The sequence below is a fragment of the Crocodylus porosus genome, unplaced genomic scaffold (assembly GCF_001723895.1).
Source record: "Crocodylus porosus isolate Cpor-Errol unplaced genomic scaffold, CroPor_comp1, whole genome shotgun sequence".
NCBI lineage: Eukaryota > Metazoa > Chordata > Crocodylia > Crocodylidae > Crocodylus > Crocodylus porosus.
Window position 1 is genome coordinate 122,555,725 of NW_017728886.1, and position 6,470 is coordinate 122,562,194.

Genomic DNA, 6,470 nt, shown 5'->3' on the forward strand with positions numbered 1-6,470 from the left:
TTTAGAAACCTCAAAATTAGAGCTTGCAAAGTTTGGCACCCTTCCTGAATCTAGTTCTTAATCCCTGAATAATCTCACTAAGGCCTCATCTACATGAGATGTTTACTGCAGAGCCAACTAATTAGCTCTGCAGCAAACATCTCGGTGTTTACATGTGGGCCCATAACAAGTGCTACCCTGCTGTGGGGTTTTTGTGCACAGCAGCACACATGTAGATGCTGACTTGACCTGACCTGACTGGCTGGGGCATAAGGGTGCTTCAGTGTGGGGGCTGCCTGCTGGCTAACTCCTCACTGAAGCACTCTCATGCCCCAGCCAGCCCTTCTGCAGCACATTAAGCTGGGTTGGAGCAGCCCTGGGCTGGTATGCTGACCCTGAGTGTCCCCTGCCAGCTGTGGTTGGTTCCAACTGGGCTCCATGCGCTGTGAATGAATAAACTCCAGAGTTGATTGCTCCAGAGTTAATTGCTCCTGGGCGCACGTTCAAACGATGTGCAACTAGAATAGAATTATGAGGAATAGGCAACACAGGGTCTGTGTCCAAAAATATATGATGCCCTGAAGTTTATCCAGAGTACTCTTCCCTAATAAATTGTTCATCTCCAGTACTTAGTATGGGGATGATATTCACTAAACAAGACTCTTAGCAGAAATTACTAAGAATCAAAGCTGTAATGGTGATGAGAAAATAAGTAAGCCATGTGTATTAAGCACTGCAACCACTTTGGAAGGAGTCAAAAAAGTTAGCAAACTCTGACCTCTCAGACTTACTTTTCATCTTACAGTTAACGAAGCAGAAATTCCTAGTGAGAACATATCAAGGGCCAAATTCTCTTCCACCAACTGGGTATCTAAGTGTGATTTGATTCTGCCCCATTCAAATCCTGAAAAGCCATTAATGCATCTATTTTTGTAACACAGTGCCATCTGACCCTTAAGCCAGAGTCACAAAGGAAGCAGCAGAAATGGAAAGAAGACCATCCATTTTTGCATTAACAGTTTTTCAAGGACTTGAGCAAGGTATAATGAAATTGTTCTTAGGTACGTAATTCTGCCAACACAATAGATAGAATATAATCTGGACAAGTTTTCTCTATCCTTATTGGTGTCCACTACAATTTGAGAGGAGAAAACTGGCTATCAGCAAATTAGCAAATGTTTGCTCATTTTGTTTGCAGGCACATGCTATTGTCCTATACATCAGTACTGGGGGAAAGAATATTCATCATTAGCTTGTATCAGAGAATATACATCTTGCTGGATCTTTCTTTTCCAAAAGAGCCTTATTAATCAAAGATTCACTTTCAAATGCTTTATTCTAAGTGCCATTTTTATAGTCTATTCAATATTACAAACAGAGATACTTTAGCAGCTCTCAAAGAAATATTTCTCATAAGCACTACGTCCGTTTCTTTAGCTTGACTGAATCCAAATGTTTTCCATCAATTTACCATCATAATTGAAGCAAGGTCTAAACACATACTTTTATTTCTTCTTTTAGAGTTTTCCAAGCATTCACTAATGACATCTAAATAACTGCAGCAGGCAGCTGTAGTTAAAATTACATTTCAATGCCCTTTATGTTTTGTTTGCTTATGCTGTGATTATTCGGAAAGCATAGAGAATCTGCCCTTAAACTAACCAGTATAATGAAGTAAGCCCTTTGTCACACTCCAGTTTTCCCTAGTTCTCTCTCTCATATTCAGTTTCATTTACTGATATAGATTCTATTATCTTACATTACTATGTCCTTAACAACATCTATATCCTGTTCTCAGACCAGGATGACCTAGAGGGAAAAAAAAAAAAAACAGGTTTGAAAAGCAAAAAGGTTTTTAAGTCTGAGGCAAAAATAAAACTCTGAATCTAAGATTAGAGAGAAAGCCAAAGTATTTACATAGGGAGTTAGTACTAAATTGAGGCTTACATTTTAAATGTTGTATAAAGTTGTTTAAAATCGCTTTTTGTTACTAAAATTTGTAAGGTAAAGCACACAATCATAATTACTTATGGGAAGGGGATAGCAATATAATAAACTGTGAAGCCATGTGGCAAAGTACAGTCTTACAAAATGTATTAATTGTGTGCCATTCACTGATCTATTCATTCTTACAATTTTACACTAAATCCCAATGTCAAAGATGGAAAATGATCCATTTCCAGCATTGGGACTTTTCAAAATTATTCATGTGTTTTAAAATTAGTACTTTAAATATTTTTCCCCTCACCCATTTTCCAAAGAGAATTTGTAGGCTGGAGTTTGGAGGTATCTCTAATACAGTCAGAGTTTCCTCATCCAATGTCTCACATGTCCTAACAGAAACTATGTAGAAGAAACCAAACAACCACTATGTTCCCAAATGAACTACAACAGAAATATTGGTCTGCTCTGTGAAAAATGTGCATAGAGCAGTAACTTCTTTTCTGACCTCCTAGTCCTCGTTCTCAAAGGAAACCTGTACAAAACTTTCAGAAGACAGATCTAGGAACAGAAATTTATAATGTTACAGAATACCCAACACCATAGACTTAACAAAGCTTCTTTTTTTTTTTTTTTTTTTACTTATCTCTTACTTCTGCCTCTATTATCTTTTTTTTGCTCTACAGGAGATACCGACCCACTTCCTTTTCAGGTGGTCAAATTAGCTGACATAATTAAGTTAAACTAAATCAACTGTTCTAGATTATACTTAGCTTAGTTTGTGACTACAGCCTTCTCCTATCTAATGAAAGAGACTTGAAGCCTGAAAGGTCTCTTATCTCTCTCAGCTATGCAAAGGCCACCCAAAAAAAAAGAGATTGCTTCGCCTCAGAAATATTGGTTCTTTCTGTTCCATACAGCTTACAACTTCGCCATTATCATTACCATTTCCTATCTGCTCTGCTTTGCCACCAGTGGCCATCCCACTGTTACCAAGTTCCATTAAGCAACTCTTACTTTGTTGCAATCAATTGCCTTTGCAAAAAGCAACTGATTGGCATTGCATGATCATCAGCAATTAGTTGCAATTTTGTTGCTAATGATTGCTGTTAGTTCCTGCCATTATCTGATTGCCATCTCATTGCTGCTAATTGCTTACCAAGAATTGCTAATGAAAACCATTATCCCTGAATATCTACCTTCCATCTTTCAGCTTTTCAGTCTTCTCTTGCCTCACCAGTTCCCACCTTCTGTCTTTACTTTCTTCCAGTTTTCATAAATCTTCATCTTATTTTTGCCTTATTCTCTGTTGCTGACCACAGCCAGAATGTAGTCCTCCCCCTAAAATACACTGTATACTCTCCAGGCATGTCTATACGTTCATTAATGTGCAGTATTTACTGTGAATTTAATTTACGACTTGCTTAATAAAGTACTAACTAAATGCGCAATAATTTGCTCTACTATGCAGTACCACTGGTGCATGGCTTTTTTGGGATGCTTACTGTGTAGTAGCCTAATAACACTACACAGTAGCACATTAGTACAGTTTTTGACCAGCACACTACTGCACAGTGTTGTTAGGCAACTGCACAGTCAGGGTCTCATGTAGACATGCCCTCCTTTTCTCTGTTGTAAGTCTGAGGCACTAACCCTGTCCCACTCCTGAGAGTGCTTTTCTCTGTTTATCTAACTTATTCCTGCCCATTCCCTCTCTCTTACTGTCCTCATTTTTGCTCTGGGACTCTTATTCTGTTACTATCCTGTTCTCTTTTGCCACCCACCAACTAATCTCTCATAATTTCCCTTTTCACATCATTACTAACCACTGGCTATCTCTTTAGTTCTACACCTTCGCCATCTGTGTAGACTCCCCTTTGCCTACTCCAGAAATGAATGGAAGAGTTTAATCCCACTCCTGTCTTTTCCATTTCCCCCGCCCCCCTTCACATCATGCTCCACATTCAAACTAAATTCCCTTCAACTAGCCTTCATAGCTTCTCTTTGCTTTGTTCCCTGATTTTGAAGCCTAGCTGCTCTCTTATCCTTCCCTGGTGCACCCCGCCCTGAGTGAGTCAACTTCAGAAAGAAGCCTGACTGCTACCTCTGTTTTTATTTCCTTTCCTTTACTATCTCTGGAGCACATCTACACAAGATGTTACTGTGCAGTGGTTACTGCACATTTATTTAGTGGTTGCATTAGCAAGTATTAATAACTGGAATTACTGTGCAGTAGCACTGGCAAATGTCTTTTAAGTGATGCTACTGCACAGTAGTCTAATCATACTGTGCAGTAGCATATTAGAACTGTCTGTGCTGTGACGCACTACTAAGCAGTATTATTCAGCTACTGTGCACTCAGCATCTTCTGTAGCCATGCCCCTGGTTTCCATATCCTTCTGATTGTTTCCGTCATTCTTCTAATTTAGCCCTTAGTCATCATTTTGGGTCCATCTCCTCCTTTTAGAGTTCTCAGCAATAATTATCATATTCCCTAAAGTATCAGTTGCCACCTCTTCCCAGTGGTCTGTCATTCTCTTTTACTTCAAGCAATCTCTATAACAACCAACCCAAAGTCTTCACTGTTTCCAGACCCTGCTTCTTACTCTACCAATCTACTGCCAGAGTCACATATTTCAACTTTCTGGGCACATCTTCACGTCGTCCTATGTCAATGCACTATGTCGCTGTACGGTGTGCTATAGTGACATAGTGATCACGTGGGTCTACTCATGATTGGCAGCTACATCACCATAGCAGTGCACTCCCCCATTTTAGCTCGCTGCTACAAGGACATAGCAGTCGAATCTAATCAGACACCGTGTGCGTGGTGCGGTACGGGCAGTTACTGTGCCATGCTTTAATACTTCCAGAAGGAAGTACTAAAGCACAGTGCCATAGCAACATTGCCATATGGCAATGTGTAAACGTGCCCTCTGTTCTCCTTTTTGTTTCTCTGTCCGCTCCTCACTTACAATTCTCAGTTGTTTGAGGATAAGTGTGGAATGTAGTCCCCTCTTTTGCTATCTGATGTTTGAAAAGGGCAATACAATACAAAAAATATAGCAATTCTTGGACTTCCTTCAGCTGTTTTGAACGTAATAATTTTAAAGTGACTCATTAATTATTTTATGCTGCTCTTTTGTATGAAACCAAAGTGCTGTTGAGCAACTGGCTGACATGGGCCTGCATTTCAGAAGAGAGGATTTTTTACCAGCAGGTCATTCCCTAAACTCAAACATTGTTTCTTTCAAAACTTCCTTCCTCCTCCCAGAAAACAGAACCTCCTAATCATATCTCCCATCCAGTACATTCTTCATCTTATATTTCCCTTTATACCTAAAACTCTCAAGGCAGTTGAGAAACTTTAATTCCATCAAAACAATCTTTTGGGTTTTACACCCTTTTTTTTTTCCAAGAGAAACCAAGTCACTTAAAGTGTAAAGGTTTTGTAACCTTGAGTGAGTGTAATGTAGATCAAGGAACAGAACCCAAGCCTTTTGTCTCAAAGTCTATGGTCCAAATATCAGATTATAGACCCTTTCTTATTCTCTTTTTATTAGTTTGGGCCATTAGACTTTGTTTCAGGGCACTAGTATTAACTTTCAGTCTCTCCCTTTCATTTTTTTTCTTTTTTAATGATGAGATGGAACTAGATTAGCCCAGGTATCACAAAATATAATTTCTCTACAAATAAGATCTGGCAGGTCATGGTTTATTGTCACAGGAAAGAGAGATGTGGTTTTTTTCCTCAGTTTCCAGCACTCTCAGGACAAATAAGGAAGGATAAGTGGGACCTTGGTGCTATTTAATTGCATCAGTGCTTGAGTCTGAAAGCTAGCTTTGACATTAAATGTGTCTTCAGGAGCTTTTGTTTTTGATGCTCAATTCCACAGTGACTCAGGACAGACTATATAACAGTGATGGTAATAGTATTTCCCTCAGACTAGGCTTGTGTGATGAAGAAGAGTTTGCTGAACCTGTAAGAAAGCTCAGATATGAGCAGGCTGTGGACAGTTTTCTCACTTGTGATATTACCTCATTATATTTGACATTTTCGGACTGAGCTTTGTCACTGGCTAACAGCTTATGGCAGTGAGCTGGAGAGATGAGATTTATCCGTGATACTGAAAACAGGGAGGAGAAAATGCAGGAAAAATTGAAACAACAGGACAGAGTTGGTAACTGTCATGGCACCAGCATGTAAATTGAAATGCAACAACAAATTTTCCTTTTATCTATTTGAAATATGAATATAATGTGAGATAAGAAAGAAATTCTACTCCTTATTGTATAACACATGAAGAGTCCCAGCAGATGACTGGCAAACCTTGAGTAAAACAAAGCAATTATTGCATAGGAAAATCCCGTGTGCTTTATTATGCATGTGCTTTGTAAGCCGTTATAACTCATTCAAATCAAAACAGGTTTTCACAGGCTAAAAGGTGAATTTGCAACTCAGAGGCTAACTCCCTGTTAAATTTTAGATATGTATCCCGAATGGCTGAAGCAGTAAAGCTATTCAGTAAATGGCTGGATGTTTTTCCAGC